The sequence below is a fragment of the Hyperolius riggenbachi genome, chromosome 6 (assembly GCF_040937935.1).
Source record: "Hyperolius riggenbachi isolate aHypRig1 chromosome 6, aHypRig1.pri, whole genome shotgun sequence".
NCBI lineage: Eukaryota > Metazoa > Chordata > Amphibia > Anura > Hyperoliidae > Hyperolius > Hyperolius riggenbachi.
The window spans coordinates 1,850,669-1,871,482 of record NC_090651.1 but is presented as its reverse complement, the minus strand read 5'-3'; the positions used below and the strand labels follow the sequence as shown (position 1 = coordinate 1,871,482).

Sequence of the window (20,814 nt, the reverse complement as noted above, 5' to 3'; positions counted from 1 at the left end):
ATATTTGGGGTAAAAATGGGAAATTTGATTTGATTTCTCAGCTGAATAAAAAAATAAAAATTCCTTTCAATTTTCCTGTAGAACTGATCACTTTCATCGAATTACGGTAAAATGGAGCAGAAAAGCTATCCTGTGTGGCCTCCTGTACACACACATCCAATCTTGATTAGCCAATTTGAGCACTTCCATGTAGTTGCTGGGGAGAATGCCTCTCGTCCCGATTTCATGTGCTTTGGTTGGTCGGGTAGCACTCCAGATTAGGGTAGTATCGTAGAAGGAGGGAACAGCACCATCCCATAGAAGATGCCGGCCCTTCCATGGCAAACAGACTGAATACCATGAACAGATTGTGTAGGTAAAATTGACCAATAAAAATTGTATGTGTGTAGCAGGCTTCAGTGGTGAGGTGGACAGACGATATCAGTGCAGGTACCTGTACATAGCTCCCAACTGTCCCTTTTTCGGAGGGACAGTCCCTCTTTGGGAGCCCTGTACCTCTATCCCTCTTTCACCCTCATTTGTCCCTCTTTCAGGACTTTGTCCCTCTTTCTATATAAATATATATATTTCTCTACTAAAAAATGTGTTTGATTGACTCTGAACTTTATTCACATCCTTTGAATTGATATATTACTTATTGTAAAATGTTACTATGAAGGAAAATGAACCAGGATAGAAAGGACCAGTGTGGTTTGAATTATAAAACAACATATTTTTCTGATGAAATCTTTATGGTATGTGTGACTAGGGTTGTGATGGGGCGTGGTCAGGGGTGTGGCAGGGGTGTGGCTTAAGTGTCCCTCTTTCTCATCTCAAAAAGTTGGGAGGAATGCCTGTATTGTGTTCTCTGTCACCCCTGTTATCATTGTCTGCATTTATTGCCCAGCGCTGCATAATACTATGACACTGTATGTTGTAATTAAAGAATTAACTGCGTACCTCCAGGCTGGCTGAATGTACGCTGTGTGTGTGATCTGTGCCAATCTGCAGTGTTACCTCCAGGCTGGCTGAATGTACGCTGTGTGTGTGATCTGTGCCAATCTGCAGTGTTACCTCCAGGCTGGCTGAATGTACGCTGTGTGTGTGATCTGTGCCAATCTGCAGTGTTACCTCCAGCCTGGCTGATTGTACGCTGTGTGTGTGATCTGTGCCAATCTGCAGTGTTACCTCCAGGCTGGCTGATTGTACGCTGTGTGTGTGATCTGTGCCAATCTGCAGTGTTACCTCCAGCCTGGCTGATTGTACGCTGTGTGTGTGATCTGTGCCAATCTGCAGCGTTACCCCAGGCTGGCTGATTGTACGGTGTGTGTGTGATCTGTGCCAGTCTGCAGTGTTACCTCCAGGCTGGCTGATTGTACGGTGTGTGTGTGATCTGTGCCAGTCTGCAGTGTTACCTCCAGCCTGGCTGATTGTACGGTGTGTGTGTGATCTGTGCCAGTCTGCAGTGTTACCTCCAGGCTGGCTGATTGTACGCTGTGTGTGATCTGTGCCAATCTGCAGTGTTACCTCCAGCCTGGCTGATTGTACGCTGTGTGTGTGATCTGTGCCAATCTGCAGTGTTACCTCCAGGATGGCTGATTGTACGCTGTGTGTGTGATCTGTGCCAGTCTGCAGTGTTACCTCCAGGCTGGCTGAATGTACGCTGTGTGTGTGATCTGTGCCAATCTGCAGTGTTACCTCCAGGCTGGCTGATTGTACGCTGTGTGTGTGATCTGTGCCAATCTGCAGTGTTACCTCCAGCCTGGCTGATTGTACGCTGTGTGTGTGATCTGTGCCAATCTGCAGTGTTACCTCCAGGCTGGCTGATTGTACGCTGTGTGTGTGATCTGTGCCAATCTGCAGTGTTACCTCCAGCCTGGCTGATTGTACGGTGTGTGTGTGATCTGTGCCAGTCTGCAGTGTTACCTCCAGGCTGGCTGATTGTACGCTGTGTGTGTGATCTGTGCCAATCTGCAGTGTTACCTCCGGGCTGGCTGATTGTACGCTGTGTGTGTGATCTGTGCCAATCTGCAGTGTTACCTCCAGGATGGCTGATTGTACGCTGTGTGTGTGATCTGTGCCAGTCTGCAGCGTTACCTCAGCCTGGCTGATTGTACGCTGTGTGTGTGTGATCTGTGCCAGTCTGCAGTGTTACCTCAGCCTGGCTGATTGTACGCTGTGTGTGTGATCTGTGCCAGTCTGCAGCGTTACCTCCAGCCTGGCTGATTGTACGGTGTGTGTGATCTGTGCCAGTCTGCAGTGTTACCTCAGCCTGGCTGATTGTACGGTGTGTGTGTGATCTGTGCCAGTCTGCAGTGTTACCTCCAGGCTGGCTGATTGTACGCTGTGTGTGTGATCTGTGCCAGTCTGCAGTGTTACCTCCAGGCTGGCTGATTGTACGGTGTGTGTGTGATCTGTGCCAGTCTGCAGTGTTACCTCCAGGCTGGCTGATTGTACGGTGTGTGTGTGATCTGTGCCAATCTGCAGCGTTACCTCCAGCCTGGCTGATTGTACGGTGTGTGTGATCTGTGCCAGTCTGCAGTGTTACCTCAGCCTGGCTGATTGTACGGTGTGTGTGTGATCTGTGCCAGTCTGCAGTGTTACCTCCAGGCTGGCTGATTGTACGCTGTGTGTGTGATCTGTGCCAGTCTGCAGTGTTACCTCCAGGCTGGCTGATTGTACGGTGTGTGTGTGATCTGTGCCAGTCTGCAGTGTTACCTCCAGGCTGGCTGATTGTACGGTGTGTGTGTGATCTGTGCCAATCTGCAGCGTTACCTCCAGCCTGGCTGATTGTACGGTGTGTGTGATCTGTGCCAGTCTGCAGTGTTACCTCCAGGCTGGCTGATTGTACGCTGTTTGTGTGATCTGTGCCAGTCTGCAGTGTTACCTCCAGGCTGGCTGATTGTACGGTGTGTGTGTGATCTGTGCCAATCTGCAGCGTTACCTCCAGCCTGGCTGATTGTACGGTGTGTGTGATCTGTGCCAGTCTGCAGTGTTACCTCCAGGCTGGCTGATTGTACGCTGTGTGTGTGATCTGTGCCAATCTGCAGCGTTACCTCCAGCCTGGCTGATTGTACGGTGTGTGTGATCTGTGCCAGTCTGCAGTGTTACCCCAGGCTGGCTGATTGTACGCTGTGTGTGTGATCTGTGCCAGTCTGCAGTGTTACCTCCAGCCTGGCTGATTGTACGGTGTGTGTGATCTGTGCCAATCTGCAGTGTTACCCCAGCCTGGCTGATTGTACGGTGTGTGTGTGATCTGTGCCAGTCTGCAGCGTTACCCCAGGCTGGCTGATTGTACGGTGTGTGTGTGATCTGTGCCAGTCTGCAGCGTTAGCGCCAGCCTGGCTGATTGTACGCTGTGTGTGTGATCTGTGCCAATCTGCAGCGTTACCTCAGCCTGGCTGATTGTACGCTGTGTGTGTGATCTGTGCCAATCTGCAGCGTTACCCCAGGCTGGCTGATTGTACGCTGTGTGTGTGATCTGTGCCAGTCTGCAGCGTTACCTCCAGCCTGGCTGATTGTACGCTGTGTGTGTGATCTGTGCCAGTCTGCAGCGTTACCTCCAGCCTGGCTGATTGTACGGTGTGTGTGTGATCTGTGCCAGTCTGCAGCGTTACCCCAGGCTGGCTGATTGTACGGTGTGTGTGTGATCTGTGCCAGTCTGCAGCGTTACCCCAGGCTGGCTGATTGTACGGTGTGTGTGTGATCTGTGCCAATCTGCAGCGTTACCCCAGCCTGGCTGATTGTACGCTGTGTGTGTGTGATCTGTGCCAGTCTGCAGCGTTACCCCAGCCTGGCTGATTGTACGCTGTGTGTGTGATCTGTGCCAATCTGCAGTGTTACCCCAGGCTGGCTGATTGTACGCTGTGTGTGTGATCTGTGCCAATCTGCAGCGTTACCCCAGGCTGGCTGATTGTACGGTGTGTGTGATCTGTGCCAATCTGCAGCGTTACCCCAGGCTGGCTGATTGTACGCTGTGTGTGTGATCTGTGCCAATCTGCAGTGTTACCTCCAGGCTGGCTGATTGTACGGTGTGTGTGTGATCTGTGCCAGTCTGCAGTGTTACCTCAGCCTGGCTGATTGTACGCTGTGTGTGTGATCTGTGCCAATCTGCAGCGTTACCCCAGGCTGGCTGATTGTACGCTGTGTGTGTGATCTGTGCCAGTCTGCAGCGTTACCTCCAGCCTGGCTGATTGTACGCTGTGTGTGTGATCTGTGCCAGTCTGCAGCGTTACCTCCAGCCTGGCTGATTGTACGGTGTGTGTGTGATCTGTGCCAGTCTGCAGCGTTACCCCAGGCTGGCTGATTGTACGGTGTGTGTGTGATCTGTGCCAGTCTGCAGTGTTACCTCCAGCCTGGCTGATTGTACGGTGTGTGTGATCTGTGCCAATCTGCAGCGTTAGCGCCAGGCTGGCTGATTGTACGGTGTGTGTGTGATCTGTGCCAATCTGCAGCGTTACCCCAGGCTGGCTGAATGTACGCTGTGTGTGTGATCTGTGCCAATCTGCAGTGTTACCTCCAGGCTGGCTGATTGTACACTGTGTGTGTGATCTGTGCCAGTCTGCAGCGTTACCTCCAGCCTGGCTGATTGTACGGTGTGTGTGTGATCTGTGCCAGTCTGCAGCGTTACCCCAGGCTGGCTGATTGTACGGTGTGTGTGTGATCTGTGCCAGTCTGCAGCGTTACCCCAGGCTGGCTGATTGTACGGTGTGTGTGTGATCTGTGCCAGTCTGCAGTGTTACCTCCAGCCTGGCTGATTGTACGGTGTGTGTGATCTGTGCCAATCTGCAGCGTTAGCGCCAGGCTGGCTGATTGTACGGTGTGTGTGTGATCTGTGCCAATCTGCAGCGTTACCCCAGGCTGGCTGATTGTACGCTGTGTGTGTGATCTGTGCCAGTCTGCAGCGTTAGCGCCAGGCTGGCTGATTGTACGGTGTGTGTGTGATCTGTGCCAATCTGCAGCGTTACCCCAGGCTGGCTGATTGTACGCTGTGTGTGTGATCTGTGCCAGTCTGCAGCGTTAGCGCCAGTCTGGCTGATTGTACGGTGTGTGTGTGATCTGTGCCAATCTGCAGCGTTACCCCAGGCTGGCTGATTGTACGCTGTGTGTGTGATCTGTGCCAGTCTGCAGTGTTACCCCAGGCTGGCTGATTGTACGCTGTGTGTGTGATCTGTGCCAATCTGCAGTGTTACCTCCAGCCTGGCTAATTGTACGGTGTGTGTGTGATCTGTGCCAATCTGCAGCGTTACCCCAGGCTGGCTGATTGTACGCTGTGTGTGTGATCTGTGCCAGTCTGCAGCGTTAGCGCCAGTCTGGCTGATTGTACGGTGTGTGTGTGATCTGTGCCAATCTGCAGCGTTACCCCAGGCTGGCTGATTGTACGCTGTGTGTGTGATCTGTGCCAGTCTGCAGCGTTAGCGCCAGTCTGGCTGATTGTACGGTGTGTGTGTGATCTGTGCCAATCTGCAGTGTTACCTCCAGGCTGGCTGATTGTACACTGTGTGTGTGATCTGTGCCAATCTGCAGTGTTACCTCCAGGCTGGCTGATTGTACACTGTGTGTGTGATCTGTGCCAATCTGCAGTGTTACCTTCAGCCTGGCTGATTGTACGCTGTGTGTGTGATCTGTGCCAATCTGCAGCGTTACCTCCAGGCTGGCTGATTGTACGGTGTGTGTGTGATCTGTGCCAGTCTGCAGTGTTACCTCCAGCCTGGCTGATTGTACGGTGTGTGTGTGATCTGTGCCAGTCTGCAGTGTTACCTCCAGCCTGGCTGATTGTACGGTGTGTGTGATCTGTGCCAATCTGCAGCGTTAGCGCCAGGCTGGCTGATTGTACGGTGTGTGTGTGATCTGTGCCAATCTGCAGCGTTACCCCAGGCTGGCTGAATGTACGCTGTGTGTGTGATCTGTGCCAATCTGCAGTGTTACCTCCAGGCTGGCTGATTGTACACTGTGTGTGTGATCTGTGCCAGTCTGCAGCGTTACCTCCAGCCTGGCTGATTGTACGGTGTGTGTGTGATCTGTGCCAGTCTGCAGCGTTACCCCAGGCTGGCTGATTGTACGGTGTGTGTGTGATCTGTGCCAGTCTGCAGCGTTACCCCAGGCTGGCTGATTGTAGGGTGTGTGTGTGATCTGTGCCAGTCTGCAGTGTTACCTCCAGCCTGGCTGATTGTACGGTGTGTGTGATCTGTGCCAATCTGCAGCGTTAGCGCCAGGCTGGCTGATTGTACGGTGTGTGTGTGATCTGTGCCAATCTGCAGCGTTACCCCAGGCTGGCTGATTGTACGCTGTGTGTGTGATCTGTGCCAGTCTGCAGCGTTAGCGCCAGGCTGGCTGATTGTACGGTGTGTGTGTGATCTGTGCCAATCTGCAGCGTTACCCCAGGCTGGCTGATTGTACGCTGTGTGTGTGATCTGTGCCAGTCTGCAGCGTTAGCGCCAGTCTGGCTGATTGTACGGTGTGTGTGTGATCTGTGCCAATCTGCAGCGTTACCCCAGGCTGGCTGATTGTACGCTGTGTGTGTGATCTGTGCCAGTCTGCAGTGTTACCCCAGGCTGGCTGATTGTACGCTGTGTGTGTGATCTGTGCCAATCTGCAGTGTTACCTCCAGCCTGGCTAATTGTACGGTGTGTGTGTGATCTGTGCCAATCTGCAGCGTTACCCCAGGCTGGCTGATTGTACGGTGTGTGTGTGATCTGTGCCAATCTGCAGTGTTACCTCCAGGCTGGCTGATTGTACGGTGTGTGTGTGATCTGTGCCAATCTGCAGCGTTACCCCAGGCTGGCTGATTGTACGCTGTGTGTGTGATCTGTGCCAGTCTGCAGCGTTAGCGCCAGTCTGGCTGATTGTACGGTGTGTGTGTGATCTGTGCCAATCTGCAGCGTTACCCCAGGCTGGCTGATTGTACGCTGTGTGTGTGATCTGTGCCAGTCTGCAGCGTTAGCGCCAGTCTGGCTGATTGTACGGTGTGTGTGTGATCTGTGCCAATCTGCAGTGTTACCTCCAGGCTGGCTGATTGTACACTGTGTGTGTGATCTGTGCCAGTCTGCAGTGTTACCTCCAGGCTGGCTGATTGTACACTGTGTGTGTGATCTGTGCCAATCTGCAGTGTTACCTCCAGCCTGGCTGATTGTACGCTGTGTGTGTGATCTGTGCCAATCTGCAGCGTTACCCCAGGCTGGCTGATTGTACGGTGTGTGTGTGATCTGTGCCAATCTGCAGTGTTACCTCCAGGCTGGCTGATTGTACGGTGTGTGTGTGATCTGTGCCAATCTGCAGCGTTACCCCAGGCTGGCTGATTGTACGCTGTGTGTGTGATCTGTGCCAGTCTGCAGCGTTAGCGCCAGTCTGGCTGATTGTACGGTGTGTGTGTGATCTGTGCCAATCTGCAGCGTTACCCCAGGCTGGCTGATTGTACGCTGTGTGTGTGATCTGTGCCAGTCTGCAGCGTTAGCGCCAGTCTGGCTGATTGTACGGTGTGTGTGTGATCTGTGCCAATCTGCAGTGTTACCTCCAGGCTGGCTGATTGTACACTGTGTGTGTGATCTGTGCCAGTCTGCAGTGTTACCTCCAGGCTGGCTGATTGTACACTGTGTGTGTGATCTGTGCCAATCTGCAGTGTTACCTCCAGGCTGGCTGATTGTACACCGTGTGTGTGATCTGTGCCAATCTGCAGCGTTACCCCAGTCTGGCTGATTGTACGGTGTGTGTGTGATCTGTGCCAATCTGCAGTGTTACCTCCAGGCTGGCTGATTGTACACTGTGTGTGTGATCTGTGCCAGTCTGCAGTGTTACCTCCAGGCTGGCTGATTGTACACTGTGTGTGTGATCTGTGCCAATCTGCAGTGTTACCTCCAGGCTGGCTGATTGTACACTGTGTGTGTGATCTGTGCCAATCTGCAGCGTTACCCCAGTCTGGCTGATTGTACGGTGTGTGTGTGATCTGTGCCAATCTGCAGTGTTACCTCCAGGCTGGCTGATTGTACACTGTGTGTGTGATCTGTGCCAATCTGCAGTGTTACCTCCAGGCTGGCTGATTGTACGCTGTGTGTGAGATCTGTGCCAATCTGCAGCGTTACCCCAGGCTGGCTGATTGTACGCTGTGTGTGTGTGATCTGTGCCAGTCTGCAGTGTTACCCCAGCCTGGCTGATTGTACGGTGTGTGTGTGATCTGTGCCAGTCTGCAGTGTTACCCCAGGCTGGCTGATTGTATGCTGTGTGTGTGATCTGTGCCAGTCTGCAGCGTTACCCCAGTCTGGCTGATTGTACGGTGTGTGTGTGATCTGTGCCAATCTGCAGTGTTACCTCCAGGCTGGCTGATTGTACGGTGTGTGTGTGATCTGTGCCAATCTGCAGTGTTACCTCCAGGCTGGCTGATTGTACGCTGTGTGTGAGATCTGTGCCAGTCTGCAGCGTTAGCGCCAGGCTGGCTGATTGTACGGTGTGTGTGTGATCTGTGCCAGTCTGCAGTGTTACCCCAGCCTGGCTGATTGTACGGTGTGTGTGTGATCTGTGCCAGTCTGCAGCGTTACCCCAGGCTGGCTGATTGTATGCTGTGTGTGTGATCTGTGCCAGTCTGCAGCGTTAGCGCCAGCGAGGCAGAATACCGGTGAGCGCAGCAGATGTGCAGCATGCTTGGTGTAGGAGGGACTCGGGGGAGATCTGAGCAGCAGGAAAGGAAGAAATTGGAAGGAAACGTCAGAATGATGAATGATTCTCATTTACATGTGAATCTGGAGCAGAGATCTGTGCGGGCGGATTGTGCCGTGTCTGTGCATGCCAGCGCACCGATCTCCTGATACCATAGCTGGAGGATGGGGCCCGCTCCTCCACCTCCACGCCACACCTAACCCCTGCCACATGTCCTGAGGCCTGAAGCATCGCAGCAGAGGGAGCTAACAGCAGGCTCTCAACTCATGTTGGTTTCATGTAACATATTGTGGCGGCCCCCTCCTACACTGCACTATTAGGGTGGAGCCTCTCTCGCCACTGCCTCGACCCCGCCCTGTGTCCCCTCCTACACTGCGCCCTGAGGCTGGAGCCTCTCTCGCCTCTGCCTTGGCCCGGCCCTGGTGGTGATTTTATGCTGAGTTCAGGGCAGGTTTTGCTGGGTTCAGGCGGGTTCTGCTGGGTTCAGGGGGGCTCAGGCAGGTTCTGCTGGGTTCAGGCGGGTTATGCTAGGTTCAGGCGGGTACTGGCAGGTTTTGCTGGGTTCAGGCAGGTACAGGCAGGTTCTGCTGGGTTCAGGGGGGTACAGGCAAGTTTTGCTGGGTTCAGGCAGGTACAGGCAGGTTCTGCTGGGTTCAGGGGGGTTCAGGCGGGTTCTGCTGGGTTCAGGCGGGTACAGGCAGGTTCTGCTAGGTTCAGGCGGGTTTGGGCAGGTTCTGCTGGGTTCAGGCGGGTACAGGCAGGTTCTGCTGGGTTCAAGCGGGTTTGGGTAGGTTCTGTTTGGTACAGGCAGGTTCCTCTGGGTTCAGGGCAGTTCGGGTAGGTTCTGCTAGGTAAAAGCGGGTTCTGCTGGGTTCAGGCGGACACAGGTGGGTTCAAGCAGGTTCTGATGAGTTCAGGCAGGTTCGGGCAGGTTCTGCTGGGTTCAGGCGGCAAAGGCGGGTTCTGCTGGGTTCAAGCAGGATCTGATGAGTTCAGGCAGGTTCGGGCACGTTCTGCTGGGTTCAGGCAGGTTCTGCTGGGTTCAGGCAGGTTCAGGTGGGTTCAGGCAAGTTCTGCAGGGTTCAGGCGGGTTCTGCTGAGTTCAGTCGAGTACAGGCGGGTTCTGCTGGGTTCAGGCGGGTTCGGGTAGGTTCTGCTAGGTACAGGCAGGTTCTGCTGGGTTCAGGGCAGTTTGGGTAGGTTCTGCTAGGTACAGGCGGGTTCTGCTGGGTTCAGGCGGGTTCAAGCAGGTTCTGATGATTTCAGGCGGGTTCGGGCAGGTTCTGCTGGGTTCAGGCGGGTTAGGGCAGGTTCTGCTGGGTTCAGGCGGGTTCGGGCAAGTTCTGCTGGGTTCAGGTTTTACATTCCTGCAGCCCCAGTGAAGGAATGTTGTAAGCTTGTTGCACACTGATAATGGCGGCTCAGGTAGCTTCAGTGAAATGGGATCTGGAGTCTCCGGCCTCCGTGTAGTGACATGATCCCGTATCGTGTAATCACCCTGTAAGACAAGTGACACGCGGCTCTCATGTCATACGAGGTGGACCTGATCTGCAGCCAGCTGTGACTCTGCTGATGGAGATCAACTCACGAAATATCATCATCAATTCATGACTCTTCTTCTGCAGAGGATCCTGGGAGGGAAGCAGCATTGCTGGGTGGTTAGCAGCCTTGCCTTGTAGTACTGTGTTTCCCGGTGAGGACATCATCTGCATGGAGTGTGTGCGTCCCTCCCAGATTCCCTGGTGTCCTTCACCTCCAATATAACTTGTGGTCTAGTGTGGGCCAAACATAATGCAAATGGGGAAACCACTTGGGGCAAAATTGAATGGGTCTGAGGGCCAGATTTGGCCCACGGGCCGGAGTTTGACATGTACGGTCTATGGCGACACAGGGATTTTTACAAAATTACTGACGCAAAATGGCGGCGCTCATGCACAGAAGCATATTTTTACAATACGCTTTCATGCTTTTCTGCATACCGGAAACAGGAAGTGACTGCAAGCACACATCACTTCCTGCCAGATAGAGAACACCGCGTAGTAACACGGTATTCCCCGAAGGCCCGTTTTTGCCGGTGAGGTGCGGCGTGGCTGCCAAACCGCCAGTCTTCAGTGTGAAACCGGCCCTTACTCTACTGGGGAGCCATCTTGTCTTGCAGCACTGCAGTCCTAGGTTCAAATCTCACCCATGACACGATCTGCTCTGCCTGTACCGCTGCCACATCCCAAAACATACTGATATGTTTATTCACAACACTTTATAAATTATTATTATGTATTTATATAGCACTGACATCTCCTGCAGCACATTACAGAGTACATAGTCATGTCACTGACTGTCCTCAGAGGAGCTCACACTCTAATCCTACCATAGTCATAGTCTAATGTCCTACCATATTATTATTATGTATTTATATAGCACTGACATCTCCTGCAGCACATTACAGTGTACATAGTCATGTCACTGACTGTCCTCAGAGGAGCTCACACTCTAATCCTACCATAGTCATAGTCTAATGTCCTACCATATTATTATAATGTATTTATATAGCACTGACATCTTCTGCAGCACATTACAGAGTACATAGATAGGGCCAGAAGCTGGAGCTAGCGTAGTGCGGAGGGCCCGGCCATGATGAGGTAGCCGTCCCCCCTCCCCGGGTAGCGCTAGATAGGTGGGCTAGTGGGTAGCCGCCATGTATTGCTGGGGCGGTGCAGGGGTTAACTGGGGCAAGGGGCGGGCAGCTCTGCGCTGGGAGGTGTAGGCGGATTTTCCCGGGCAGGCGGCGGATGTAAGGAGGCGGGCACTTCCGGCTTGGAGCAGCGTGAAGGAAGAAGCTGCTTGCCGGACGCCCGCCTGTGCCCCCGCAACTATGGCAGATTTAGACCGTTTGGTGGCCAGGATCCGGGCGGAAGCGGAGTCAAGGGGCCCCTCGTGGGTCCAGGTCCAGCTGGCGGCGATAGGAGCAGGCACAACGGCGGAGGCTGCGGCGGCCAGCGAGCCACCCGCGGCTGCGGCACCCAGCGCTCCATCCGAGCAAGCAGGTGAGGGGAGAAGCGAAGAGAGGAGGCAGTCCAGGCCCCCGGATAGGCTCAGCCCAGAGCACCATGCCGGGCCCCGGCGCCGCTCAGGGAGCCCCCCTAGGGACCCTCCGCCTCCCCCTGCAAAACGGTTGTCCAAGGGCAAGGGGGCTGGCGGGAGGAATCCCAACCAACGGCATGAGGCAGCAGGAGAAGGGCCATCCAGCGCGGCCGGCTCTTCACATACACAGCAGGCGAGAGGTGATGCAGCCCTTAGTCCCCGCGCTGCGCGGCAGACTAAGCGGGCCCAACGGAAGGACTCCAACCCCACGGGTGCCGCCCTCCCCTCCGCGGCGGCGACCCACCAAGCGCACGGTGCGAGCAGGAGCTCCACCAGCAAGGGAAAGTCGGGAGGATCCAGCAGGCAGAAGAGCAAGTCGGGCAGAGGTGATCAGCGGCCACAGGCTCAGCACGCACAGCACGGCAGGGGCCCCCCAGCGGATAACGGCTCTGGCTCCGAGTTGGATTCTGTAGAGGATGATGACAACGTCGCAGCGGGTGGATCCGGAGTGACGGCTGGCAGGGACATGCGTCCGGAGCAGCCAGGTGAGGCCAATCTAGCCGCAGTTAATGCCTTAGCCACTTTATTGTTGGGGATTTGCGGGGGAAGACAGGGTGGGGCTGGTACCCTAGCAGCGCCAGCGGGGTCGCAGTTAGCGCAGGTGCAGCCTTCACCTTACATGCCGGCGGGGGCGTCGGGGTTGTTACCAATGGGATCGCCCCTCTCACCCGTGGGGGCTTGGTCTTTGGCACCCCCGGGAGCGGCCCCTCAGGTGGGGCTGGTACATGGAGGGGCGCAAGGAGTAGGTTTGGCCGTACAGGGGGTGGTTCAGGTGGCTCCACCCGCGGCGTTGGGTTTGAGTAGTGTCCAGGCGGAGGTGGCGGTGCAGACGGAAGGGGCAGCCAGCGGCTCTTCTGTTGATGGGGGTGCAGGCCAAGTGCGACTGGCAGATGCGTCGCATGCGGAACTGTACGTTTGTTTCAATGGCCTTCTTGGTTCTCATTTGAAGCAGGAAGTGAAGGAGCGAATCTGGAAGGGCGAATATATTGAGATATTTTCGCTCCTCCAGCTGGAGAAGTTCAATCTGGATAAGGGTAAGCCGGACGAGAAGAAGAGGGAGGAGGAACGGCGCTATAGATTGATACCCCGGACCTTCCAGAATTGGTTCCAGGCTTTCTCAATCCTTGCAAGCGTGACAGGGGAAAAGCAGCCTGAGCATTGCACAGCGCTGTTTGGTTACATGGATTCGATCGGGGAGGCCTACCGGTCGTACGGGGGGAATGCCTGGCTGCGGTATGACGAGCAGTTTAGGCAGACAAAGGCGGTACGGCCGGAGGTTCGGTGGGACCATAAGGATATCACCTTGTGGATGCGGTTGATGATTCCGGCAAGGGCCTCTCAGTCCTTTCCAGCAACAGCCGGAGGGTCGGCCCCCGCCGGCCAGCCGGCGACCCGTGGAAAGGGTACCTGTTGGCAATACAACGATGGAGCTTGTCGTTTTGGCCAGTCCTGCCGGTTCAAGCATGAGTGCTCCCATTGCGGAGGCTCACACGCGGCTTCCAGATGTTACAAGCAGCGAAGGGGGAAGTCGGGGGATTCTGCGCGAAAAAGGGATGACGCCAGTGAAGGGGGAGGTGATGGCACAGTTTCTAAGTAGGTATCCCGACCACGAGGCGGCGGAGTTCCTGAGGGCGGGTTTTGAGGAGGGGTTCCGGATTCCCAGTAGTTGTTCGTTGCGGTCGGCCCCCCCCTTTAGGAACTTGAAGTCCGCCTATGAGTTGCCGGGTGTCGTGGACAAGAAATTGGCTAAGGAGGTGGCAATGGGTCGATTGGCGGGTCCGTTCCCTTCTCGCCCTCGGGTTGATCTGATCGTGTCACCGCTGGGCGTGGTTCCTAAAAAAGAACCGGGATCGTTCCGCCTAATCCACCACTTGTCTTTTCCTCGCGGTTCATCTGTCAATGATGGATTGTCGGGTGATGATGCATCGGTGGTGTACACCTCATTCGATGCGGCTTTGAGTTGGGTCAGGCGTCTGGGTCAAGGGGCGTTACTGGCAAAGACTGATATCGAATCAGCTTTTAGGTTACTGCCGGTTCATCCTTCAAGTTTCCGTTTGTTGGGTTGTTTTTGGAAAGGAGAGTACTTTGTGGATAGGTGTCTGCCCATGGGGTGCTCCATTTCATGTGCTTATTTCGAGAGGTTTAGCACTTTTTTGGAATGGGTAGTGAAGGATGATTCGAGTGTGCAGTCAATTATACACTACCTCGACGATTTTTTGTTCATGGGTGCAGCAGACTCTCCTGATTGTGCGTACGCATTGGCGACTATGCGGCACGTATGTGAGCGCTTCGGGGTCCCACTCGCCGAGGAAAAGACGGAGGGACCCGGCACGGCGTTGAAATTCTTGGGCATTACTATAGACACCGTTGCTATGGAATGCAGCTTGCCAGCTGATAAGGTGGTGAACCTCAAGAATTCCATTTCATTGGCACTCAGTAGCAGAAAGATGACTTTGAGGGAGGTGCAGTCTATGCTGGGCAAGTTGAATTTCGCCTGCAGAATCATGCCCATGGGGCGTATTTTCTGCAGGCGCCTGGCAATGGCGACTGCAGGAGCGTCGGCGCCACACCACCGGATTCGGCTAACCGCGGACATCAAGGCCGACCTACAGGTGTGGTTGATTTTCTTGACTAATTTCAATTGCAAGTCACTGTGGATGCAAGACACGGTGAGCAATGCGGAGTTAGAGCTGTTTACTGATGCGGCGGGCTCTCATGGTTTCGGGGCCTTTTTCGCGGGCCAATGGTGCGCAGTTCCCTGGGACACAACCTGGGTGGAGGCGGGTTTTACGTCCAACCTGGTGCTGTTGGAGTTATTCCCCATAGTGGTGGCGGTACAGATTTGGGGAAGGCAGCTGGCCAACAAGCGGGTGAGGTTCAACTGCGACAACATGGGTGTGGTGTTGGCAGTGAACAGCTGTTCGGCATCTTCCCCCCCGGTGATAAGTCTGATGCGGCAATTGGTGTTGGATTGCTTGCGGTTTAATATTTACTTGTTTGCTGTGCATTTACCTGGGGTCGACAATGTCATTGCTGATGCACTTTCTCGATTCCAGTGGGACAGATTCCGGGCTGCGGTTCCCACGGCGGAAGAGCGTGGGGTTCCTTGCCCGCCCGCGGCGTGGAGGATTCCTTTCGAGCGGTATCCTGTATGATTGGGAGATCCATATCAGAGTCGTCAGCGGCAGCGTACACGTTAGTGTGGAATGCGTGGGACGCTTTGATGTTTCAAGCAGAAGGTTGTGCTTCGGATGAAGAACGGCTATGTTTGTTGCTGTATTTCTTGGGGAATAATTTTGTAGAGGGTATTTCGGCATCGGCAGTGGCTAAGAAGTTATCGGCTCTGGCCTTTTGGTTCAAGGTCAGGGGGCTCTTAGATGTAACTAAAGATTTCCGGGTTAGGCAGGCCCTTAGGGGTTACCGGTCTGGGTCGGTTCGCAGGGAGGCCAGGCGCCCAGTTACGTTTGAGTTGCTGGGGAGGCTGGTGGGGATACTTCCGGGCGTATGTTCCTCCAGTTATGAGTGCGGTCTATTTCAGACCGCCTTCGTGCTGGCTTTTTTCGGGGCCTTTAGAATAGGGGAGCTTGTTAGCCGCAACAAAGCGGGAGTGGGAGGCATTCTTGCAGAACACATCTCCGTTCATGCTGATACGGTCGTCATTTATCTGCCGCGCTCAAAAACTGACCAGGCAGGCAGGGGCCGGACTATCACCCTGTTTCAGATTGGCGGCCCATTATGCCCTCATTATAACGTCCAGAGTTTTGGGGCAGCTCGCCCCTCTCAGGCTCGGGTGTTTTTGGCGCACCGGGACGGCTCGGCGTTGTCTCGCTTTCAGTTTGTAGCATTGTTTCGAAAATGTTTAGGCCAACTCGGCCTCCCTTTTCTGGAGTTTGCCTCCCACTCGTTCCGGATTGGTGCGGCTACTGAGGCGTCACGTTGGGGGTTGAGCGAGGGGGTCATAAAGCAGATTGGGCGCTGGGAGTCGGCTCGTTTCAAGTCATACATCAGGCCCCACTTAGTGTAGGTGGGGTGGGGGTAGATGGGTCTAGGGCAATTGCTGTTAGTTTGTTCTCTCTTGTTGCAGGTCCGCAGGTCATCGTCTGGATTGTGGGACACTCCTACGTTAGTAGGGGGGCGAGAAGGGCCGATGTGAGGCCCGAGGGCCGGCAGCTTGGCTTCCCTAGGGAGCAGGTACGTATTCGGTGGATAGGTTTCCCTGGGATGGTTTGGCCCGGCCTTTTGCCGGAACTTCACAAGTTGGCACGCATAGATAGAGCCCCTGACATCCTCGTGTTGCACGTTGGGGGGAACGATCTGGCGGCTAGATCTACCAGAATTGTGATAAAGGAGATCAAATTTGATTTCTTGAGGGTTCGGTCCCTGTTTCCCGAGACCATTGTAGTTTGGTCAGACATTGTGGCTCGGGAATTTTGGAGGTTGGCTAATTCGGTCCAAAAGGTCAACAAAGCAAGGATAAAATTGAACAAGGAGGTGGCCAGGTTCTTTATCAGGAATGGGGGGTTGGCTATCCGTCATTTCGAACTGGAGGAAGACATTGGTTTGTTCCTTAGAAGGGACGGGGTGCATCTTAATGACATTGGGATGGACTTGTGGGCCCTAGGTATCGAAGACGGGATACAAAGAGCTTTGAGGTTGGGGGCCTCAAGGTCATAAGGGGTCATGCCCTTTCGTGGTGGAGGGGTAAAAAGGGGCTCCGGAGGTCGGTTTATTGGGAAAGAGATTTGTCGCGGGACAAATCCGGCGGTTTTAACGGAGTGAAGAGAGACGACTTTGGGGCATGCAGCTGTCCCCGAGCCGAGTTCCGCGGCTGGGGGCCGGTACAAGGCTGCATGTCACACGGGTGTTATGACAGACAGACTTTCGGTGCCTCCGGACCCCTTACCCCAGCTCTTTGTGAATGCTGTTTTGGTTATTTTGGTTATGATGGTTATTTGGTTTGTTTGGAACATTGTTAATTGGCTGAATAAAGAAAGGGGCTGCTATGGCCTTAAAATTAATCCAATGCCAAGTAGTCCGTGTCTATTATTTTAATAGGTTAAGAGGGGATGGAGTATGGGGGATGGTGGTGTATGGGGGTTTTAAGGGGGTGGTAGGCTTACCATTATCAAGATAGGGCCAGAAGCTGGAGCTAGCGTAGTGCGGAGGGCCCGGCCATGATGAGGTAGCCGTCCCCCCTCCCCGGGTAGCGCTAGATAGGTGGGCTAGTGGGTAGCCGCCATGTATTGCTGGGGCGGTGCAGGGGTTAACTGGGGCAAGGGGCGGGCAGCTCTGCGCTGGGAGGTGTAGGCGGATTTTCCCGGGCAGGCGGCGGATGTAGGGAGGCGGGCACTTCCGGCTTGGAGCAGCGTGAAGGAAGAAGCTCCCACCCTCCCTCCCTTATTTTCTGTTTTTGTGTGGTATGTCTTTGTTTGTCATTGCAGCCGGAGGGGTAAAAAGGGGCTCCGGAGGTCGGTTTATTGGGAAAGAGATTTGTCGCGGGACAAATCCGGCGGTTTTAACGGAGTGAAGAGAGACGACTTTGGGGCATGCAGCTGTCCCCGAGCCGAGTTCCGCGGCTGGGGGCCGGTACAAGGCTGCATGTCACACGGGTGTTATGACAGACAGACTTTCGGTGCCTCCGGACCCCTTACCCCAGCTCTTTGTGAATGCTGTTTTGGTTATTTTGGTTATGATGGTTATTTGGTTTGTTTGGAACATTGTTAATTGGCTGAATAAAGAAAGGGGCTGCTATGGCCTTAAAATTAATCCAATGCCAAGTAGTCCGTGTCTATTATTTTAATAGGTTAAGAGGGGATGGAGTATGGGGGATGGTGGTGTATGGGGGTTTTAAGGGGGTGGTAGGCTTACCATTATCAAGTCATGTCACTGACTGTCCTCAGAGGAGCTCACACTCTAATCCTACCATAGTCATAGTCTAATGTCCTACCATATTATTATTATGTATTTATATAACACTGACATCTCCTGCAGCACATTACAGAGTACATAGCCATGTCACTGACTGTCCTCAGAGGAGCTCACACTCTAATCCTACCATAGTCATAGTCTAATGTCCTACCATATTATTATTATGTATTTATATAGCACTGACATCTCCTGCAGCACATTACAGAGTACATAGTCATGTCACTGACTGTCCTCAGAGGAGCTCACACTCTAATCCTACCATAGTCATAGTCTAATGTCCTACCATATTATTATAATGTATTTGTATAGCACTGACATCTTCTGCAGCACTTTACAGAGTACAGTCATGTCACTGACTGTCCTCAGAGGAGCTCACACTCTAATCCTACCGTAGTCATAGTCTAATGCCCTACCATATTATTATTATGTATTTATATAGCACTGACATCTCCTGCAGCACATTACAGTGTACATAGTCATGTCACTGACTGTCCTCAGAGGAGCTCACACTCTAATCCTACCATAGTCATAGTCTAATGTCCTACCATATTATTATAATGTATTTGTATAGCACTGACATCTTCTGCAGCACTTTACAGAGTACAGTCATGTCACTGACTGTCCTCAGAGGAGTTCACACTCTAATCCTACCATAGTCATAGTCTAATGTCCTACCATATTATTATTATGTATTTATATAGCACTGACATCTTCTGCAGCACATTACAGAGTACATAGTCATGTCACTGACTGTCCTCAGAGGAGTTCACACTCTAATCCTACCATAGTCATAGTCTAATGTCCTACCATATTATTATTATGTATTTATATAGCACTGACATCTTCTGCAGCACATTACAGAGTACATAGTCATGTCACTGAGTGTCCTCAGAGGAGCTCACACTCTAATCCTACCATAGTCATAGTCTAATGTCCTGCCATATTATTATTATGTATTTATATAGCACTGACATCTTCTGCAGCACATTACAGAGTACATAGTCATGTCACTGAGTGTCCTCAGAGGAGCTCACACTCTAATCCTACCATAGTCATAGTCTAATGTCCTGCCATATTATTATTATGTATTTATATAGCACTGACATCTTCTGCAGCACATTACAGAGTACATAGACATGTCACTGACTGTCCTCAGAGGAGCTCACACTCTAATCCTGCCATAGTCATAGTCTAATGTCCTACCATATTATTATTATGTATTTATATAGCACTGACATCTTCTGCAGCACATTACAGGGTACATAGTCATGTCACTGACTGTCCTCAGAGGAGCTCACACTCTAATCCATACCATAGTCATAGTCTAATGCCCTACCATATTATTATTATGTATTTATATAGCACTGACATCTCCTGCAGCACTTTACAGAGTACATAGTCATGTCACTGACTTTCCTCAGAGGAGATCTCTCAGCAGATGAAGGAGGTGGGCGGGGCCAGGTTATCTGTGGTGGCCTCCTCTCCCTAGTTATGTCATGTGGGTGGGCGGAGTTTGGACAGCTGTTTATCCGGTTGGATTGCGCTATCTTCTCAGCAGGCTGCAGACGGTCATTATATTATATTTATAGTAAGAGCGGCAGACACTGGGGAATAATGCAGAGTTATCTATCATATATCTATCCATCATATCTATAAATGATTGAGAAGCAGGATTTGGGCTCTAGTACAGACATGGAGTTTGTTGGAGGAAGTCAGTAATGTCCGCCTCCGTATATCTCATATGACAGATGGACTTTAGTGACGTTGCTTCCATAGAAGTGAGATTACTCTGCACACAATGTCCTGTGATGAAGGCCTGCGTTCTGTCCATTGTTCTCTGTGTCTTCTGAGGAGCTTCTTCTCCCGAGCTTCTTCTCCCGAGCTTCTTCTCCCCTGGCTGGATAGTGTAAGGCCCGTTCACACTTGCGTTTCTTTGCCAAACGGACCGAATGATCCGATCCGGTCAGGTTGCATCAGGTGTACATCAGGATGCGATCCGGATCCGTTTGGCAAAAGAGAGTAGAAATAAATAAAAATGTTGGGGTGTGGGAGGTCAGCAGAAGGTGCACCTGTAGAATCCGGTTCCTTCGCTGTTTAGGCCTCAGCTCCACCTCCGACATACTGCTAACAGCTCCGCACGTTAAAAGTCACTGCTGCTCCACTCCAAAATGCTTGGCCCATGTGTCCCCATCCAAAATGGCCGCTAGAATACGCATAGGAAGTGGGGTAGAACGTCCGGTGTTTGTAGCCAGTGTGTTCTGTGCTTCCGTTTCCCATAGGTTTCTATTTCCGGATGGTGCAGTCAGGCTCCGGTGCGGGTGCGTGGGCCGGATGAGCCGGACCCAAAAAAAACGCATGTTGGAAAAGTGTCCGGAGTCCGGATCCGGTCCAGCTCCGTACTGTACGGAACGGACGCGTGTGAACGTCTGCATAGACTTTGCATTGCTATGCGGAACGTACGTTCCGTTTGTACAGTATACGGTCCGGATCCGATCAGGCGGATCCGGACAGGGAACGCTAATGTGAACCGGGCCTAATGGTTAAGGGCTCTGCCTCTGACACAGGAGACCAGGGTTCGAATCTCAGCTCTGCCTGTTCAGTAAGCCAGCACCTATTAAGTAGGAGACCTTGGGCAAGTCTCCCTAACACTGCTACTGCCTATAGAGCGAGTCCCAGTGGCTGACGCTGCACCTCTGGCACGAGTCCGCCAGGAGAAAAACGTGATATAAGTGTTCTGTGTCTGTCTCCTCTTCTTCTGATGAAGGTCTGTGTTCTGTCCATCGTTCTCTGTGTCTTCTGAGGAGCTTTTCCTCCCCTCCTCGCTCCTCTTCCTCTGATGAAGGTCAGTGTTCTGTGTCCGTTGTTCTCTGTGTCTTCTGAGAAGCTTCTCCCCTCCTCGCTCCTCTTCCTCTGATGAAGGTCTGTGTTCATTGTTCTCTGTGTCTTCTGAGAAGCTTCTCCCCTCCTCGCTCCTCTTCCTCTGATGAAGGTCTGTGTTCTGTGTCCATTGTTCTCTGTGTCTTCTGAGAAGCTTCTCCCCTCCTCGCTCCTCTTCCTCTGATGAAGGTCTGTGTTCTGTCCATCGTTCTCTGTGTCTTCTGAGAAGCTTCTCCCCTC

The 20,814-nt window shown here is 53.0% G+C and overlaps 1 protein-coding gene across 1 annotated transcript in view; it reads left to right on the top strand.

Annotated features, from left to right (window-relative positions):
• Positions 1–20,814, top strand: part of DRAXIN (dorsal inhibitory axon guidance protein) — a 261,892-nt gene that overhangs the window by 72,415 nt on the left and 168,663 nt on the right. The gene's annotated exons all lie outside the window — the stretch shown is intronic.